The 21,658-nt window shown below is 40.3% G+C and overlaps 1 protein-coding gene and 1 pseudogene across 7 annotated transcripts in view; both read right to left on the bottom strand.

Annotated features, from left to right (window-relative positions):
* The window catches only part of LOC136883440 (uncharacterized), a 76,833-nt gene extending 61,796 nt beyond the window's left edge, over positions 1-15,037 (bottom strand). The window contains exon 1 of one of the 7 annotated variants that reach the window (XM_067155724.2): positions 14,905-15,037. The gene's annotated coding sequence lies outside the window, so the exon portion shown is untranslated. The other 6 variants (XM_068229696.1, XM_068229699.1, XM_067155726.2 and 3 more) reach the window with 6 other exon arrangements.
* On the bottom strand, positions 9,659-9,777 carry LOC136883617 (5S ribosomal RNA; annotated as a pseudogene).
* Positions 15,038-21,658: the final 6,621 nt, after the last annotated feature.

The raw sequence follows: 21,658 nt of genomic DNA, 5'->3' as shown, positions 1-21,658 counted from the left end.
CATCCGGTCATAAAAAACCGCCACGACAAATTCATCTCACCTCATACCCGACCCCGTAGGGAAACGGGACAAGGGTTGGACAAACAACATACCTATAGTGATGTCACCAACAAAAATATTACTTTTTAAGACACATCAAACATCACAACACAACTCATGAGCACATCAACCAATTTTCAATATGATTTATAAGTTTTGTCATTGTTTTATGTATACATACAGTCTAATGCTTTGACAAGTTTTTAGTTGTAAGTTGCTGAAGATGATCATTGTATGATTGAAACTAGTCCCACAATGTGATATATATATACACGTATGTATGTTCAGTCTTCAGCCCTGAGGTTGGTTGGATACTTAAAAAGCTCTGCCATCAGCTGTCATAGATGGCCTAGGCATCACTGAAGAGGAGTACTAGGGAAATGACGAGTGAGATAGATTCCCATTGCTTTCCTCACTGAGCCAGAAGTTGCTATTACATATCAGTCTGCAAAGCCCACTTAAATGCATGCATCAACTGACCCTATGACCAACAATTTTCACACCATTCATAGCATGGACTGGCTGCATAAGGAATGGCATTACTAGCATCGCTCATACCTCAGTCACTTTCATATTGTCAAAGCCAAGGATAAGACCGAGTCAGGGCAGTGAAAGTAACGAAATTGCTCTAGCCTATAACAGAAGACATAGTGCATTGTGGTCCCGCCAGCAAAGGCATATATATATAGTCACATACTGATTAGGTGGAAACCTTATGTCTATCTATTGTAATTCTCACAGATTGTTAGAAAACACAAAGGGAGTTACACTGTTTAATTCCAGTTGTCATTTCCCCAAAATTAACATATTTTGACACAGGTACTTCCTGCACCAAGCCACAGATATATAACAAACGGAAGTACAACAACTAAGTACACGAACGAACATCAAAACATGAGAAATGAAGGAGAATAGGAACATTCAAACATATCCAAGCTAATAAAAACATTTTCAATCAATGAAATTAAATTATGGTTTCTCTCTGGAAACTTAATGTTTGGAATAATGAAAAGTACTTGCACATTAACACAAATCAACTTCTTACCACATCATAGTGATTCCCCAGATGATGTGATAGTGTTAGCTAGCCTAGTGTTATCATTTTCTTACTGATAAGTAAATAGAGATAATATTCTTTAAAAATTATCCCATTTCTTATCACCAAGTGCTAGAAAGAAAAGATAAAGAACTCCATACTTTTAGATAGGAACACTGGAAACAGTGCAGTAACAAGGCCTAGAATGTTGTGATTCCCCTCTCAGCAATCACTGGATCTCTTCATTAACTCTGTAGAAATGTGCATGGAGATCACTGTTTTGAGAGGAAGTATGCTACAAATGGAACCATCCTCTGTTAACACTGATCTAAGGAAAAAAAGGGAAGAGGGCTGACCATTCAGGGACTGAAAGTATCGGCAAAACAAAGACAAGGGCCATAAAGGGCATGAAAATGGAAGACTCCTTATGCCCCATGAACCTAATACCATCAGAGTTGGAAGAGAACAAGAGTTGACCAAGTGAGTGCTCATAGGAATGATGGAGGTGAGGAGTCTGACAGAAGTAAGTGGAAATAATTATCATCATCCTTTCCCCTTATCCAGCTCCTGCCGAGTTGGGGCATTTATAACACTTCTCCACCTTCCTCTCTCCTTCTGTTACTCCTCTTCCATCATTTTGTCCCAGTCCAGGTTTCTTCTCCTTGTACTACTCTTTACTGAATTGATCCACCTTGTTCCAGGTCTCCTTCTCACTCTCTTTCCCTCAAACTTAACTTAATCATCTGTTTTGATATTCTTTCCTCCTTGTAACGTGCTCCCTAAAATCGCAAGAAAAAAATTCTTTCCCTGCTCAACACTCTTGTGCAACCGCCATCTTCCCAGCTTCTCTGACAGGTCACTAGTGACGTCATCAACTTTCTTGAAGCTGCTCCATGCTTCAACTGTTCGAGGACATTCCATCTGTCCTCCCATAAATATGCCAATTGTTTCCCTCTCAAGTCAGTCCAGCTTTGATAGTGGTCTGGTGTGGAGGGCCTTCGGCAGACGTGCGTGTCTTGAGCATGTTCTTTGTAATTCCGACCTACTGGAATTGTGCATCGTGTGATGCTGAGTGAGCCAAGTGTTATGTTTATTTGAAGTATTGAACATTGGGAGCTTGTCTCCCATTTTGTGATGCTGAGTGAGCCAATTGTTATGTTTATTTGAAGTATTGAACATTGGGAGCTTATCTCCTGTTTTGCCCTTCAGGCTTTAACAAGAACTCTTTTTCCTTTCTTTATCTAATAATACGTTCATTCTTCTATAGTGAGAAAATCTTCAATCATTTAAAAATTATATCTGTGGAAGACATAGTATAAAAACATGTGGACAAGGACTTGTTTTCTATATTACTATACCAAATCCTAAACATTGAACTGTGTTCCATTGCTTCTCTTTTGCTTTAATTCAATAAATACTGATGCAGGATCGACCTCCTTCCCCGCACTTGCCCTCTCCCTGTTCCCTACTTGTTGTTTTTAGGTAATTCTTTTTTATGTGCATCTCCGCTGGTAGGAAATGCTTTAATTAACATGCTTGCATTTTATTCAGTTGTAATTCTCTGTAGCTGATTTGATCAGTTGTGTAACCTCCTTTATAAGCATCAATTTCTTTCTTTGATAAATGTTGTTCTTTTGATTTCAATGCTATTGATTTTGTTACTGCCTGTTGTCTTTTAAATACATGTTATCTTTTGTCATTGAGATTCTTGTGTATTTCCTCATTTCCTTTACATTGACACATTTCTGTACCTACCACGCACTCCTCTGGGTTCACAGAGAATTACAATAATTGAAAATCTTCCACCTGGGTTTCCAGCACTTTCCTGATACTCTGCTGTTTAATACTGGTTTGGCTCTTTGAATGACAGAGCATGGCACGGTCATGGGTCTTCGACTTGCGTGTTTGAAAATACAATCTCAGATGATCTTCTGAAGTTAATTTTACTTCCATCCTCCATCCTCTTTACATGTCAAAGCCATCTTTTTTCTGCTTCTATCAATTCTTTCATTTAAACTTTCCATTCTGACCTCCTTTCACACATCTTTGTTTCTCAATCTGTCTTTCCTTGTCTTTCACATCATACTTCTTAGGTATTTCATTTCATTGGTTTGAATTTTACTCTCCTCCTTACTTGTCACTGTCCACATAAGTCAATATGGGTACATGATATATTTTGTTCATTATCTCTTTACACTTCCTTGGTACTTTCTTATTCCAGACAAGGTTTCTTATTCTTGGTAGAATGCACTGTCCTGTTGCACCCTCTCACTAATCTCCATGTCTAACTTTGTATTCTGCATTAATTCACTCCCTAGGTATTGAAACTGTCAACAATTTCAAGGCTTTGACCACCAATTTTCACTGTGTCTTTCCCTTGTCTTTTTCGTCTTGAAATCACTGTATATCACTTACTTTTCTCTGTGCCGATTTTCATACCATACTTTTCAATTTTCTCATTCAGTGCAACAGGTTGATCTGGCACTTCCTTTCTGTTTGTTCCCCAGACCACAACATCATCTGCAAATAGTAATAATTTCATCTCCTTATTCTCACACGCTTCCTTTGTCTCCTTTACAATTTAGTCTATAACCATTAGAAATAAAAAAATTAAAAGGCAACAGCACACTCCCCTGTCTTAATCCAGTTTCATTTCTAACCCATTCTGTCTTTCCAGACAGAGTCTATATGCTGCTGTCACAGTTGCTTGCACCATTTCTACAGTTGGTGTAACCAGTCTCTCTTTGACAACAGTTTCCGACACATTCTCCCTGGGAACACTATCACGTGCCTTTATCAGATCTATGAATGTCATGTTATCCATCCTGTTGCTCTCTACGGCACTGAGTGTTGGCCAGCTACAAAGGAGGTAGAACGTTGTCTAAGCATCATGGAGATGAAGATGCTTACGTGGACAGCTGGAATCACTAGACTGGATCATATTTCAAACGACGATGTTAGGAAACGTTTTGGCGTTGCACCGATCCAGAAGAAAATGCAGGAAAACTGCCTGCGCTGGTTTGGACATGTGTTGTGTGCAAAAGACAATATATTGGCAAAGTCAGCGTATACATTGGAAGTCACTGGAAAGAGGCCCAAGAGACGACCAAGACAGCGATGGACTGATACAGTGCACAACGACCTGAAAACTGTAAGACTACAACCAGATATGATTTGAGACAGAATTAAATGGAGACAATGAATCCACACAGCGGACCCTGCCACCAGGTGGGACAAACGCTAAAGAAGAAGAAGAATAAGAACAAGAAAAAGATGAATGCCATGACCAGATCCTTCCTGTATTCCCAACTCTTTTCCATTAATTGCCTCAGGCTGAAGATTGGGTCCACTGTAGATCTACTTCTAAAGACATACTGTTCATCCTGTAACTCTCCTTCTACATTTCATCTCATTCTCCTCTCTGGTATTCTTTCCACTATTCTTACCACTTGTGGTAGCTCAGATAGAATAGATGAAGGTGAGGAGTCTGACACGAGTAAGTGGAAGTAAAACCAGACTCAGCTCCCTCCCAGATTGAGAGACTCTGGTTCCCCTTTTAGTCACAAAGACTGACCCGTCAACGGCAGCTATACAACTATACAAACAAGCTCCAGGATGCCTTGGTTTGACAAGCGACTGCTGCTCAGCCCAAAGGCCTGCAGATTGTGAGGTGAAACGAGGCAGGGGATACTGTGGGTGTATTCTACCACCCCCACCCACTGGAGGTAGAAAACCATGTGGTTGTAAGCAAATTTTGATCAGGAAGATGAGAAGAAAACTTAAGGCATTAGTTCCTAATTAGCGTCGAACTCTAAGATCTTTTGCTACCATGTTTTTCCTTCATTCCCACCTGCTCCCTTCACAAAGCTGCAGGTTGTTCTTATTGGGTCTTCTTGGATTTTTCTCTCTCTTCATCTGGTAGTCCTAGGGTGGAGTTTCTGATTCTACCCAGTGCCTCACATTCGAAAAGTATGTGTTCAGCTGATTCCTCTGCTTCATTGCATTTCCTACATATGTTGTCTCTTATTACTCCAATTCTATGTAGGTGTTTTTTCAGATGGCAGTGTCCTGTCAACAGTCCTACTACCCATCTTATATTTTCTCTGCTGAGTTTCAACAGTTCTTTACCATGCTTCTTGTTTGGTCCTTTTATCAGTTCCTTTGCAAGCCTGCATCCTGGAGTATTTTTCCAGTTCTCTATTTGTTTCTTTTGTTCCCATTTTCCTATGTAGTGTCGGGCTTGTCCGTGGATCCTGCATACAGGTTCTCAGCCTACAAAATACATTTCTGCCCCTTTTCTGGCCAGTTTATCTACCTTTTCATTTGCTTCTATATCTGCATACCCTGGTACCCATATTATTTTGACAATGTTGTACTTTGAGAGCTTCAGGAGAAGTGAATAGCAATACCAGACTATTCTGGATATTATCTGGACTGCTTCTAGTGCCTTAATGGCTGCTTGGCTGTCCGTAAAAATGAAAATGTTCTAATTCATATAGTTCATTTTCAGATTTTTTTCAAAACATGTTGTGATAGCTATCACTTCAGCTTGAAAGACTGTAGTATGGTTGCTCAGGCTCATCTGGATTGATCTCTCAGGTCTTCCCCCATTGATCCCTCCTCCTGTGCCATCCACAGTCTTTGAGCCATCAGTCCATCACACTATATCTTCTTTTTCAGTATTTCATTTGTTGATATCCCAGGCTTATTTTTTTTATTATCTGGGTCTCAAATGGTTTTTCAAAGTTATACTTTGGTATCATATGATCAGAAGACATGTGTAGAACTTCCTCTGTTATTACTCTGTTAATTTTACAGTGTCCTAGATTGGGTCTTTGTGCATTCCAACACTCTGATTGTGCCAATCTATATGAACTCATTCTAGCCTGTCCTTTCATGAAATTGCATAGTGATTGGAGGTCTAGTAAAGTATTCAAAGCTTCTGTTGGCGAAGTTCTCATAGCCCCAGTTATGGCTATGCATGCCATTCTCTGTAGGCTATCCAATCTACCGCTGACTTTTCTTTGACTTACTTTCTGCCACCAGATGATTGCAGCATAGGCCATCAACGGTCTAATGATCATTGTGTATATCCACATTACCATTGATGGTCTTAGGCCCCATGTCTTCCCGACGGCTCTTTTACATGCATACAGCAAGTTCTTTCTATATGTGGATTCCAGGTTAGATTTTTATTTAACACTACACCTAGGTGCAGTGCCTGTTCTTCCATATATATGTCTTGTCCAAATAGCTTCAATGATCTCTTTCCCTCTAATTTTCTCCTTGTAAAAGGGACCAGAGTTATCTTGTTCAGGTTGACTGATAGTTGTTCTTCTCGACACCAGTTCTCCACAAAGTTAAGTGATCTTTGCATGAAGTCCTGGATAACACTCATTACCTTACCTTGTACCACAATCACTAGGTCATCTGCGTATCCTTGTGTATAAAAACCCTGTTCGTTGAGCATAGCTATGATTTTGTTCACCACGAAGTTCCACAGCAGAGGTGAAAGAACTCCTCCCTGAGCACATCCTCGGGTGGCCCTAACCATCAGCATTTCTTCAAACAGGGTTGCTAACAATAACATTAAACTGACTTACTATTGTTGTTAGTTGAGATATGCTTTTTCTCTTCAGCCATCTCTCAATCCCGTTAGATGACATTATTGCTGTAATTACAAAGACTGATCTGTCACGACAGGTATACAACAACTAACAAACCAAACAAGCTCCAGGATGCCTTGGTTTAACAAGCAACTGCTGCTCAGCCCAAAGGCCTGCAGATTGTGAGGTGAAGCGAGGTCAGTGCGACGAATCCTCTTGACCTTTTATCTTGTATTTGGCTTCTTGAACTGGACCTGCTATCTCTCCATCACATAGCTCCTCAACTGCTCTCATGTAGGCTGAGTGAACCTCGAACCAGCATTCAGAAGTGGTGGTGGTGATTATTGTTTTAAGAGCAAATACAACTAGGCAACCATCCTCCATATAACACTAATCACAGAGAAAAAATGGAAGGGATCCCACACTTCGGAAAATGAAGGTCTCGGCCAAAGAAAGACAAGGGCCACGAAGAACATGAAATGAAAGACTCCCTAGGCCTCGAGTGCTCTAATACCATCGGGGTCAGAACAGAACAAGGGTTGATCAATGGAGGTCGGATATGACAGTGAGGAGCCTGCCACAAGTAAGTGGAAGCAATGCCAGGACTCAGCTGAGGGCCCCATGGCCACCAACCCACGCTCCCAAGTTGAGAGCCCCTGGGGAACCAACATTGAGAACCAGGCAAAAAATCCCTAAACTGGCCATAAATCGAACCTGGGTCCTACAAGGGGTAGTGAGGTGTCGATTAATATTGTAAGAGGAACTACAACTAGGCAACAATCCTCCCTTAACACTAATCAGAGGAAAAACAAAATGAAGGTATTGGCAAAAGGAAGGGACAGGCCATGAAGAGCATTGAAATGAAAGACCCCTAGGCCTTGCAAACCTAATACCATCAGAGTTGTAAGTGTAAGCAAGTTGACCAAAGGAATTTTTTATAATAATAATTTTATTTGCTTTACGTCCCACTAACTACTTTTATGGTTTTCAGAGACACCCAGGAGCCAGAATTTAGTACCGCAGGAGTTCTTTTACGTGCAGGTAAATCTACCAACATGAGGCTGACGTATTTAAGCGCCTTCAAATACCACCAGACTGAGCCAGGAATGAACCTGCCAAGTTGGCCAAGTTGAGGTCAGAAGGCCAGTGCCTCAACCATCTGAGCCACTCAGACCGGCAAAGGAATTTTAAAGGAAATTATGAAAGTGAAGAAGTTGAGACAGTTAAATGGAAGCAACACCACACTCTACAAGGGCTCCTGTAAACCCCTGGGATTCACCCTTTTAGTCGCCACACATGATAGGTGGGAGATACTTTGGATGCATTCTACTGCCAACACTTACTTGGGATTATAAATAGAATCAATCATAAATCAGTCAATGAATCAATGTCCGGCTCCTTGGCTGAATGGTCAGCACAGTGCTCTTCGGTTCAGAGGGCCCCGGGTTCGATTCCCGGCCGGGTCGGAGATTTTAACCTTAAATGGTCAATTCCCTTTGCTTGGGGACTGGGTGTTTGTGCTGTCCCCAACATCCCTGCAACTCACACACCACACATAACACTATCCTTCACCACAATAATACGCAGTTGCCTACACATGGCAGATGTCGCCCACCCTCATCGGAGGGTCTGAAAGAAAATGATTAATGAATCAGTCACCAGTGATCTGCATTTAAGGCTGTCGCTCAGGTGCCAGATTCCCTATCAGTTGTTTATGTAGTCTTTTCATAATTATTTAAAGACGTATCAAAAATCTCGCTTGGTAAATTATTCCTAACCCTTAAATTATTCCTAATCCTAATCCCTCTTCTTATAAACAAGTATTTGCCCCAAACTGTCCTCTTGAATTCCAACTTGATATTCATGTTATAATCCTTCCTACTTTAAGAAACTCCATTCCATCTTATTCATCTATTAATGTCATTCCACACCACCTCTCTACTGATAGTTCGGAACATACCAATCTTTAGTCCAGCAGCTCGCCTCCCTGCTCCCATACCAAAAGTCATGGGATCATATAAGTCCTCTTCTAGCTCAGTTGAGTACAGTAACTTCTTGTGGAGTGATTCTGACCAATGTCATTTGGATAGCTACCTAGAACTATCTACTACTTTCAGATTCAGGGTCTTGGGTGTGAATGGACCTCATATCGGGCGAACCAGATGACTACAGCAGTTGTTGACACTCTATGGAGCACCCCTTGAACCAGTTTTGGACAACTTGGGCCCGATGATACATTGCGTTATTTCTCTGGAATATCTGATCTTTGTAGGGGTCCGTGATGTCCATGAAGGGCTGCTCGTGGTCGCCAAACAGTTCAACATAGTAGTCACTAGTCAGCGACATGTTCAGGTGGATCAGTGGATCCAGCTCATGTCACTTGAACAAACCCCACAGCATGACGGAGCTACAGGAGTGTATTAAATGCGATACAGGCCCACCTGCCAAAATAAAAATTTGGATGCTCAAATAAAATGTAAAAACGTATAACTAATATAAATTTGATTTGCAAGTAGAAGTAATACATTGCCAGGTTATATAAACAAAGGGATTATTCATCATCTTTATTAAAAAATAATATTTAATAGGTTTTATTTGACAGCCTCCGTGGTTTAACGGCTGAGTGCTGAACTGCCAACCACGCACCACTTAGATGTTTGAGCAAAGCAAAGTCATCTCTGTACAGGCCATGAAGGCTCTTGGAGTGGCGGAAGGTAAAGGCTTCCACTATTCGTAACCTCGGCACTTGATGGGGTAGAGAGGTTACCTCTACGCCCCGTTGCCTTTGCCCCCAGGAATTAACTTGGTACTCATTTTTGGTGTAGAATGGATGAACCTCAGGGCCATGTGCACCTCTGGAAGTGGAAATCTTGTTTCTTATATTTTACGACTTCCTAACGGGGATTCGAACCCACATCCTTCCGGGTGAACCAAGCACGCCTTTACCGCCTTGGCCAGGCAGCCGCTAAGGGAATTGACCCAACGGTATGTGGTGTTCCCAAGCGGTCACCCATCCGAGTACTGATAACGCCCAATGTTACTTAACTGTGGTAATCGGACGAGAACCGGTGTATTCAACGTGGTATGGCCATTGGCTTAGATGTTTGAACTTAACTTTAAATGGTTTCATTTTTCAGTAACTACAGAATACTCTGGAACTGATATGAAAATCTCGCTTATAATAATTTATTTGATTACAAACTAACAAAAAAAATCAAGAAGTATTTAAATAAAGTTTGAAAAATATCAACCTCCCAACCAATAAGCCTAATTTATTATTAACTTTGTGCATAGAGAGCTCTTTCGAAACTCAGTTAACTGACTGCTACTTTGCCAACTTCTTCCTGGCATTATACATTTTTCTACAATAAATGTGTGACAAAAGTTAAATGTCCAGCAAAATTTGTGCATAATATGATCTCAGATGCACTACATGTCACCAAAGTATCATTTTCTAACTGAAATATGATATTTTGGTGTCAATTTTCATTGCTGTCATTATTTTTCAATAATTTGGTGCAGGTAATTTGTAAGGAGCGTGTCACGGTGTTGCGAGAGATAGCAAGGGCAAGTACTGTTTACAGCTGTACTGTGTTACACTCAGTACAATGAACTGCTGCTAGGTGCAACAAAGTAGCAATTCCTTAACTACATTAAAAAAAAAAAAAGTAGACTGATTCTACAAAACTGCCGTGCTAGACTGATTCTACAAAACTGCCCTGATCATTTCTGTGCAGAGTGACATTGGACTAGATACATATTATTTTTACTTATTTGCGAGGAGTCTGTGGGGCCCCTTAAAGGCCTGGGCCCATCTGCATTGCATATCCTGACATTACGCCCCTGTGAAGCTACCACCAGCCTGTATCGTGCTTTGTTGACAACTAGTGTCCAGGGCTTCATGGAGCTTACTCATATCTGGACCCTACCATCAGCTCAAAACAACTGGAACAGTGACTCTTTGGATCAATCTACATATTGCCAGTTCTCCACGATCCAATCGGCCGCGTCACATGCCCACATGCGATGCTGTGCCCAGTGTCATGAAGTTAACAAATGCACTCTCGTAGGTCTTCCCGCTCCCATATCCTACTGACATTAAAGAATGCTTCACTTTCCTGTTGGATATGCATCTGGTACCTCCTGCATTGCAAGTGGATGTGATTTGAACCATTGTGGCTTGTTTGTTGCCACGGACAGTTCTAACCATATGTCGCTAATTGCTATCAATAAACATCTGTGGTCGGCCAGTGTGCTGTTCAGTGGGTGTTTCTTATTTTATGTCGCACAGATCCACTTATCTAGGCTCCTTACTTTCCTCTATCCAATCCGATCTCCCTTGGTCAATTCTTCTTCTTTTTTCTGACCCCGATGGTATTAGATTTGCGAGGCCTAGGAAATCTATCAATTTTACGCCCTTTGTGGCCCTTCATTTTTCAAAGTGTCGGACCCCTTTCATTCCTTTCCCCTGATTAGTGTTAACAGAGGATGGTTGCCCTGTTACTGGTATACTTCCTCTTAAAACAATAATTACCACCACCTGTATAAGGTAATAAAGATCCAATGATACTGTCTTGCGGAACCGCCTTCTTAATCATGTCAGGATCAGATACCGGTAATGTTTCACCTTCTCCAAAGCCTGCCCAGTAGCAGTGATAGTTAACGCTCAAAGAGTCGCGCGGGGTGTTGACTACACCCCATGTTCATTTTTTAGGCTAAATCTTGCGATCAAGTTCATTTAGCTTGCTGTAATCTCTTATACCTCTCTAACTGACCTTGACCATGAAGTGGTGAGCGAGTACTTATAATTAGAATTGCTGTCACAGGTGTTAGCACTCTTTTTTCACATGTGGGGTGTCGTCATACCCCCGCGCAACTACTATCATAACATTTCTGGCTCAGTACTCAGTTACAAGTACAAGTATGAAGGATGAATTCTCCTGGAGAACTCATCCTTCATACTTGTACTTGAACTATCAATACGAACCATGAAGCTAATAGATTATAGTATCAGTACTCAGTTCTCGCTTGAGTGGTAAAAGTCTCATTTTCTGTGAAAATGTGTAGCTCTGAATGACAGGAGGCTAGAATAAACGAACTTTTAGAAGAAGATGAAAGTTGCGAGGAAGATTTTGATGAGTCAGATCCAGAAGAAAGCGACTAGTGTGAGGAACTTATCCAAGACAGTGATACAGAGGCCGATAGTAAAGAAGATAATGACGGACAGAGTGATAATGACTCAGTTCACCGTGAAGGAGGAAATCACTACTTGGGTAAAGATAAACAGGCCAAGTAGAAGAAAGATCCCCCTCCAAGGAACATTAGGACGTGTCAACAAAACATAGTATTACATCTCCCTGGTATCAATGCCTGTGCTAAAAGTGCTAAGTCAGTGTTCGAGTGTTTTTCGCTATTTGTGGATGATGTAATGATCAGAACTATTACTAGCCTAATTGCACAAACATTTACATAGACGCTACTGCTGGAAATTATTCAAGAGATCGGGATACTAAGCATACTGATGAATCCAAAATAAAGTGTGTGATTAGTATTCTGATACTAGCAGGTGTTTATCGCTCTGGACATGTAAATCACAATGACTTATGGGATCAGACTGGTTTCGGAGTAGGTATACACGATCAGTCTACTCAGATTCCTGTTCTTATTGCATGCTCTTCGGTTTCATGACATCAGGGACTGACGGCAGAGAAGGGAACTTGATAAATTAGCCCCAATTAGGGAGATTTTGGAACTTCTTCTCTCCAACTCTGAGAATAATTATACATTTTCCAAATATTCAACTGTTGACAAGCAACTTGTTCCTTTTAGAGGTAGAGGTAGTTTTCAGGTGTACATCCAAAGCAAACCATCTAAATATGGTTTGAAAATTAAGACACTCTCCGATGCTAAGATGTGGTACACTCGTTCAATGGAAATTTTCGTTGGCAAACAACTAGAGGGGGCCATACGTAGTAAATAACTCGCCGACAGAAGTTGTAAAGAGGTTACTTCGACCTATTGAAGGGAATGGGCGTAACATAACAACTGATAATTGGTTTCACAGCATTCCTCTAGCAAGAGAACTTCATGAAAAGAAACTGACTCTAGTTGGTACACTTCGTAAGAATGAAATTGCGTATGGCTTTTAGTGCCGGGAATGTCCGAGGACTAGTTCAGCTCGCCAGATGCAGGTCTTTTGATTTGACACCCATGGGCGACCTGCGCGTCATGATGAGGATGAAATGATTAAGATGAAACATACACCCAGTCTCTGTGCCAGAAAAATTAACCATTTATGGTTACAATTCCCGACCCTGCTGAAAATCGAACCCGGGACCCCTGTGACCAAAGGCCAGCACGCTAACCATTTAGCCATGGAGCAGGACTTCGTAAGAATAAGAGGAAGTTATCAGTGGAGTTCAGGTGTGCGAACAAAGATGTAAAAAGTAGCCCATTTTGGTTTCAGGTAAACATGACTTATGTCTCGAAGAATAGACTAACAAATGCGTTGTTCTTCTATCATCAGTGCATTTTGATGATTAAATTGATACTTATACAGGAGATGAAAACAAACCTGCAATTGCAATAATGTACAATATGACTAAAACAGGAGTGGACACAGTAGATCAAATGTCTGGCACATATTCGACATCACGGAAATGCAGACGCTGGCCAGTAACAGCATTCTTCAGAATTCTTGACATTGCTATAATTTTTTTTTTTTTTTTTTTTTTTTTTTGCTAGGGGCTTTACGTCGCACCGACACAGTTAGGTCTTATGGCGACGATGGGATGGGAAAGGCCTAGGAGTTGGAAGGAAGCGGCCGTGGCCTTAATTAAGGTACAGCCCCAGCATTTGCCTGGTGTGAAAATGGGAAACCACGGAAAACCATCTTCAGGGCTGCCGATAGTGGGATTCGAACCTACTATCTCCCGGATGCAAGCTCACAGCCGCGCGCCTCTACGCGCACGGCCAACTCGCCCGGTGACATTGCTATAATTAACGCTCAGATCGTATTTTATTCAAACAACCCTGAGAAGAAATTTGTACGCCGAATGTTCCTGCGTGAACTTGGGTAGGAATTAGTGAATCCCACAATGCGTAAAAGAGTCTATACCGAAAGACTACCGAAGACCATTCGGGAAAAAGCCGCAAAACTAACTGATGCTGATGACCCCAGTAAGACGACAAACGTTCGATAACGAGCTCCGAAACAATCACGGTGTACAGTATGCCCTAGAAACAAAGATGTAATGATAAATCGTACCTGTCGGTAGCTCTGAAGATGGTTTTCCGTGGTTTCCCATTTTCACACCAGGCAAATGCTGGGGCTGTACCTTAATTAATTAAGGCCAAGGCCGCTTCCTTCCAACTCCTAGGCCTTTCCTATCCCACCGTCGCCATAAGACCTATATGTGTCGGTGCGACGTAAAGAAAAAAAAAAACCGTACTGTGACCGCTGTTGTAGAGTGATGTGTCCGAAACATATGAGGAATGTGTGCGAAAAATGTTACCAAGAAGTGATAAAGACTAAGTTTCTTTATTGTATTCTTACAAGTCTTTTCATCAGTCTGAAAACAGAAACATTGATTGCAATTCAAAAATATGCATTTATTAATTTGTTTTGTACTGAAATGCAGAAGAAATTGAGCAATAATTTCAATATTTTCGTATGCTTATGATTTTCACGTTTCAAATGAGTAAGCGACTCCGTGAGGGTTAAGGCGTCAAGCCTGTGTATGGTTAGAACCGCGGTTACCCGATTCAAGTCTAATTGGTGGAAAAAATTAAAACTGTCAAATTGTTGGCCGGCAGGGTAGAAGAGGTGGTGGTAGACAATTTCTAATCACTAGATTGCGTGCTAAAAGCCTCTCCGCAGTGAGGGCATATGATACTGCTGACGGCAATTCATCCGTCGGATGGGGACTTTAAAGCCTTGAGCAAACCCCTTGGTGTTATTCGTCAGGAATAGGCTGTGTCCACACCGGGTTTCACCCTCACCCTGTCTCATTATCGCCAGCATCCCACGTCCATGAGCGTCTAATAGACACACCTGCACCGTGCCAGTCGAGCATGTCCTTGAACACTAAAATAAACTTATTAGCCGAACGTATCTTTGGACACTAAAAGCCATACGATAAATAAATGAATCAGAACAATAAGTTGTATAAACACTATACTATCATACAGAGCTCAACTATTCCAGGCTAAAGACGTCTTCACCTTATTCTCTCTCTCCTCTTCTGCTGCTTTGCCGCCCTTTGCGAAATATTTGACCTCGCTTTTTTAGCGCTGCAAACCTGTTACTATTTGCTTTTGCTGTTACGATGTCTGTTACGTTATTTGCAAGTCATTTAAGAGAAAGTGACTAGATCAAAGAATAAAAGTAGGCTGAAGTTCTTATCAGTTCTTAGTGTTGCCAACTTAGCGGATTTTCCGCTAAATTTGGCGGATTAGAAGACTGACGGCGGAGAAATATATCATTTAGCGGACAGCGGACTTTTTAGCGGAATTCTAGACTTATTATAGCGGAATTTAGTGTTTTATCCATTTTACTTTTTTAAAAGTTGTACTTCAGTCTGTCTCCGAGCTATTCCGTATTTCTTGTCAGGAGCTAGCACTCACATGAGGAAAACATGTTATATGGATTTGATGTTATGAGATCATGGTATCATAAATTTGTAATGCGTGGGGAAAGAATACTTATCTCTTAGCTGACGAATGACGACAGATAATGAAACTTTGAGAGAGTAGCATTTATATTTATGCTATGAAGGAAGACCGTTTAATGAAATGGCCTGTTCTGTGTGTGGCCCTTGAGGTAGGGGATTCACCTAGTTTGCACCTGGCAGTGAAACGCCTACAAGTTTTAGCTCGCCGGCTCGCAGGCAGGGGTTAATCCCAGTGAAACTCACAGATCAGATGAGCGCAGACATTTACTTTTATTATTATTATTATTATTATTATTATTATTATTATTATTATTATTATTATTATTATTATTATTATTATTATTCCCGGCTCCATGGCTGAATGGTTAGCGTGCTGGCCTTTGGTCACAGGGGTTCCGGGTTCGATTCACGGCAGGGTCGAGAATTTTAACCATCATTGGTTAATTTCGCTGGGGCTGGGTGTATGTGTCGTCTTCATCGTCATTTCATCTTCATCACGACGCGTAGGTCGCCTACGAGAGTCAAATCAAAAGACCTGCACCTGGCGAGCTGAACATGTCCTCGGACACTCCCGGCACTAAAAGCCATACGCCATTTCATTTTATTATTATTATTATTATTATTATTATTATTATTATTATTATTATTATTATTATTATTTATTATTATTATTATTATTATTATTATTATTATTATTATTATTATTATTTATTTGAGATCGAATTTCTTGGCGGAATTTTAGCGGATTTTTGGTAGTATTTAGCGGATCTTGAAAATATAAGTTGGCAACACTGCTCATACTTATCATTTAGGATACAATTTGGATGAAACTACAGCTTGTGCTGTTAATCAGATATAACTTAACGAAGGAATATCACAGGGATATGAAGTAGGTAGGTACCGGTCAGTGGCGTATCCTGGAATCTCCACTGAGTCATGCAATAGTAACACAATGCATTAAGTAAATTTCAATTCTACTCACCCTAATTACATGTAGGTGAACTCGACCCTGCGATTCTTTTTGCGAAATTCCACGGCGACGTCACTGTATAAGTCCTCACGTGTTTTCATCTTAACAAGAAGATCTTTCTCTACAGACACCATTCCTAACGCAGAGAGACGACTTTGACTTTGAGAATTACGAACGAAAGATTTTATTCGCTTTAGGGCCGAGAAAGAGCGTTCTACAGATGATGTAGCGGGAATAGTAGTAATCAATTTGCACAACTTATAAAGCTCGGGAAGACCGCTGAGAAGACCAGTGGTCAATAGGAATGTCTGGATTTGAGCCACAGTCTTATCTTTGAAGTGTTCAGAAACGAGCATTGCCCTCAATTCGGATTTAAGTCGTACTATATCAAAATATTTTCCATAAACTTCAATCGATTTACTGAATTGCTCTTCAGGAAAATCGCCAGAAAAAATGAAAGTGTCTTACAATAAAGCATTTCAATGAAGGACAGATCTCCTAATGAACAGAAGCGATATTGTAACTGTGCTAGAATAATATCATGTATTTCCAGGTAAACCCTCATATACTCATCTTTAACCGAAAATGAAGTCTCATCTTTTATTCTCTTCCTTAGTGGATCAAATTTCTCTTCTGTTCTATCCCACATGTTACCAAATCCACTGTTTCGCATTACAGATACTTTAGTTTCTAAGGAATTCACTTCTCCGGTGCAATATGCAATGTCTAGGGCAGGGCCGAACTAGGAGATTTGTCAGGGGGGTGAGGGCAAAGATCAGTTTGCCGCCCTCCGTCCCCCGATCCCCCTCCCCCTACTACTAAAATATAGCCTAATACCTCCGTAAGCTTTTTTTTAGATGCGGCAGTTGAAATTACACACCATATGTATACTATTAAGAAGTTTCTTTTTACCGGGCGAGTTGGCCGTGCGCGGAGAGGCGCGCGGCTGTGAGCTTGCATCCGGGAGATAGTAGGTTCGAATCCCACTATCGGCAGCCCTGAAGATGGTTTTCCGTGGTTTCCCATTTTCACACCAGGCACATGCTGGGGCTGTACCTTAATTAAGGCCACGGCCGCTTCCTTCCCACTCCTAGCCCTTCCCTATCTCATCGTCGCCATAAGACCTATCTGTGTCGGTGCGACGTAAAGCCCCTAGCAAAAAAAAAAAGAAGTTTTATTTATGAAAAACACTTATATGAATACACTTAGGCCTGTACATGATTATTACAAAAAATTTGCTTGTAGTGTTACTCGATGGTAACTATGAAAAAGTTTGTTATGTATTGTACATCAGAATTGAATTCTTTGAGCCTTCTTAGCTGCAAATGTACTGATGATGTCGTCAAAGTTCATAAGGGATGCTCGTTTGTATTCGATTGATATTAGATTAGATCCTGTCCCATTGTACTTCTCATGTAGTTTTTGATGATTTTGAGTTTGCTAAAACTTCGTTCTCCAGATGGCACTGTAACTGACAACGTGCAAAACATTCTCAGTGCAGTAGTAATATTAGAGTAGCCTTCATCTAGTTTATTTTTATAAATAAGATTTAACATTTCTCTTGATTTGGCTTCCTTTAAATTTCCATCAACTGATAAAGCGTGGTGCTTGAAACTTTCTATTTCAAATTGAAATTCTTCATTGTTGAGATAAGCAATGTAGATTTTTGCCAATTATTCTGCTTTCATTTTTAGATCTTTTGTTTGCATCTCTTTAATTCGAACTCCATTCAAAAATCCAAACTTGCTGTTTATGTTGTCCAAAGCCTTAAACCTGTCACTGAGTTCCGTAATCATCTGGTCAATAACCTCTAACTTAGCCACTTGGTACACATTCTCAGTACTTGTCGGAGCTTCATCGCCACACAGCTCACCATACATTTTTTCTTTTTTCTTTGTCATTTTTCTGAGAACTCAGATGGTAGATCACTCATGCTTGCTAAGAATTTACCCTCAGTAATGGCATCAGATGGAGCAAACTCTCTGCAAGACTTCAAGAGCGTTAAAAGGCCTTGAAGGTTCCGGGCAGCCAAATCTACTGTTACATCTTTTCTTTGCAAAAACTTATTGACATGATTGATCTTCTTGAACAAAGCATGCCAAAAACATGTGAAAACGATGAATTCAAGTTTCCCAATATTTTTCAAAAGAGAGCTGGCCTCACTCTTAGTTTGAGGTGTTGAGAGATCATGGTTTTTAAGATCCTCTAGAGCAGGGATGGCGAACCTTTTCCAACTAGTGTGCCATTTTAAGTATGGTTTATTACTATCATCTGTAGACTGTGTCACTTGTTATTTTCCACTAAGGGATGTCTACAACCTACAACCCCCTCGCCCCCCCCCCGTGACTTCCTTTATAAATTCCCGATTATGTTTCATAATATCTCATTTATTTATTAATTTACAGATTCATTTATTTATTTATTATACATATATCTGGTAAATACATTTGATTGCATGTTCCGTGGGGCTGTGCCTCAATTATGGCCACGGCGGTTTCCTTCCCACTTGTACGCCAATCCCATTGTCGCCACAAGACTTATCTATGTCGGTGCGACGTAAAACAAATTGTAAAAAAATAGTTATTAGATACAAAATTCAACAGTACTAATATTGCGAATGGACTTAACTTCCTCCATTAGCTTCATCATCATTCCATGTTGTAGTTTGTATGCTCAACAATTAAACTAATTTCTCCCTCATCACATTTCCATAACGAAATCTAAAATTAAAAAAACAGCTATCCTTTTTTGTAAGGTCACTTTTTGCTTTCATCAAAACATACTGCATACATGTGGGAGTTATCCAAATTAGCTTTCAACTCCTCCGAAACTTCTTCACTCATTTTTAATATTCTATCCTTGACAGCAGCTCAGCTGACTGGCATTCCTTTAATGTGCCGGACGTCAATAAGAAACTTTGTTTCAACAACTCACCGTCAGAAATCAGTTTCCCATGCATGCTGTACTGTGCAGTGAGACAGATGGAAACAGCCGCACTGAAATTATTCCTTGGCCGAAAAGATGATACAAAAGAATTAGTTTGTTTTGTGTAATGTTCGATATTTTGTTAAACGAACTCTCTTCTTTCTTAATTTGAAATGGAACAAATATTCGAATGATCAGTCTCGAAGTTGCGCTTTACATTAAATGTGGGGGATACAATTGTTTTCGAACACAGGCAACACATCTTTTTATCAGTCCGAATTCCCTTGGCCAGAGTTCTTGAAAAATACGGTCACCACCTTTTTTAAGTTTCTGTTCTTTTCGGCACCCAAAACATGTTTGCGATGTCCGTATACAAAACCACCAGAAAACGACACTACCTCACTTGACTTTCGGACCGATCAGTGTAGCAGTGTTGCCATATTGCACGTCCGAATGGAACTGGTATTTAGATTTTCGATATTTATTTCTTACACGTGGAACTTTATATGTATTGTCTGCAGTGCAAGACGTATATATAAAATATTATGTTCATGTGGTGTGCCACCGAAATCGTGTTCGCGTGTCACCTGGTGACACGCGTGGCATAGGTTCGCCATCCCTGCTCTAGAGCCTGCACAACTTTACCGTGATGTTTATACACAGCTTCGACCGCATCTAATTTTGCAGACCATCTTGTATTGCTTTCAGGTTTCAATGTCAGTGGCACATACTTTCGGAGAACTTCCCAGCGTGAAGTTGAAGCCGCAAAGAAAGAATACATACTGTTCAAAGTTCCGAAAAAATTCTGAGCCTCAATAGTAGCACTGGCCGCATTAGCACCAACTAAACTGAGGGAGTGAGCAGCACATGGGACAAAATATGATAGCTCGTTCTCATGAAGTAGTCTGAACTGAACTCCTTTATACTTCCCGGCCATATTTGCCCCATTGTCGTAGGATTGGCCTCCACAGTTCTCTAAGTTTAGTCCATCTTTGTCTATTTTTTTTAGGATTTCTTGGCTGAGACCTTCGCCTGTTTTGTCACTAACTGGGAAAAAATCAATAAAATTTTCTTCTACCTCCGATGCATTTGTTTTGACGTAACGAACTACTTGAGTCATTTGCTCACTGTGGCTGATATCCGGAGTGCAATCAAATATTAAAGAATAGTATTTCACATCCAAAATGTCTTGTATTATCTTTTGCCTTATGTTATTGGCAATAATTTCAAGGAACTCATCTTGTATTTTATGTGAGAAATACGAGATTTGCCCTTTCTTATGCCGCTCAATATGTTGTAGAAGAGGGACATTGTAATGCAATATAAGTTCTATTGTATTCAATAACTTTCCACTGGATGGGTCGCTGAAATCAGTCTTCTTTAGTTCCTCAGAATGGACTCCCTTGCTTTGCTAGGAATAGAATAAAATCGATAATGCAGCGCAATACCACCTTCCAGTGAGACTCTTCTTGATGGATCTGGTTTTGGAGTTCTGCATCAATACCTCTCTTTCCTAAACAAGATTCCAGAGCTTTCCACGAACAAAAGCAAAGTTTGTGGTTGGATGAATTTTCATGTTCAGGCAATTTTTCACTGAGTTTTCTCCAATTAGTAAGTCCTCTTCCTTTAGCTAAGGAAGGCACTTGATTTGATGCTAAGTGTGAAAACAGCCTGCAGGGAAAACACAATATAGAGCTTTCTTACTTTCACTATAGCTTATCCATGATCTCTCTACTTTTTCTTCATTTTAAGAACTTTATAAAACCAATCTTTGGTTAAGTTACGTCCTTCTCTGCTGCTATTACTTAAATTTGGCTCAATCATATTTTCAAAGCTCATTTTTGTTATGTAACACCTTTCAGAATCTGAAAAACTCTGTGGCCATGAACCAGGGTCCCTAAAATCAAAGGAAAACTCGAACGTTTCTTGGAGACCAGTTGTAGGTTCTGGACGAGATGATAATTCAACTTGATTCGCTTCACCAGTAGGACTGAGTTTCTTCCAAAGGTCGACATGTTGTGTGCTTTCCTCTCCAGCTTCAACGTCATCTAAAATATTAAAAGCCGGGATTAAAATTCAATCAGTAATATGATATGTTACAAAATGAAGTATTGAAAAATTGTCGTAAAGTCCGATAAGACACAATTAATTCATCTCTTCCCTAATGTGCTATAATTTAATTATTGAAATAAAAATTAATATTTACTTACCTGATTTTTCTTTTCAGCCTTCATCTTCATTAAGATTAGGTGTTTAAAAAAATGCTCCTAATTTTGGTGTTTGTGACAGCACATCGCTTTCTTTCTTCCTTCTTTCTTTGGCAAGTTTTCTATACTCGGCTCCACTGAATCGTTTTCTACCATCCATAATTTGGAAGCTGATAAAAACGCAGCTCAAAGTGTACTAAACA

The sequence above is a fragment of the Anabrus simplex genome, chromosome 11 (assembly GCF_040414725.1).
Source record: "Anabrus simplex isolate iqAnaSimp1 chromosome 11, ASM4041472v1, whole genome shotgun sequence".
Lineage (NCBI taxonomy): Eukaryota > Metazoa > Arthropoda > Insecta > Orthoptera > Tettigoniidae > Anabrus > Anabrus simplex.
The sequence above is the reverse complement of the archived record's forward strand: the minus strand, read 5'-3'. Positions and strand labels throughout refer to the sequence as shown.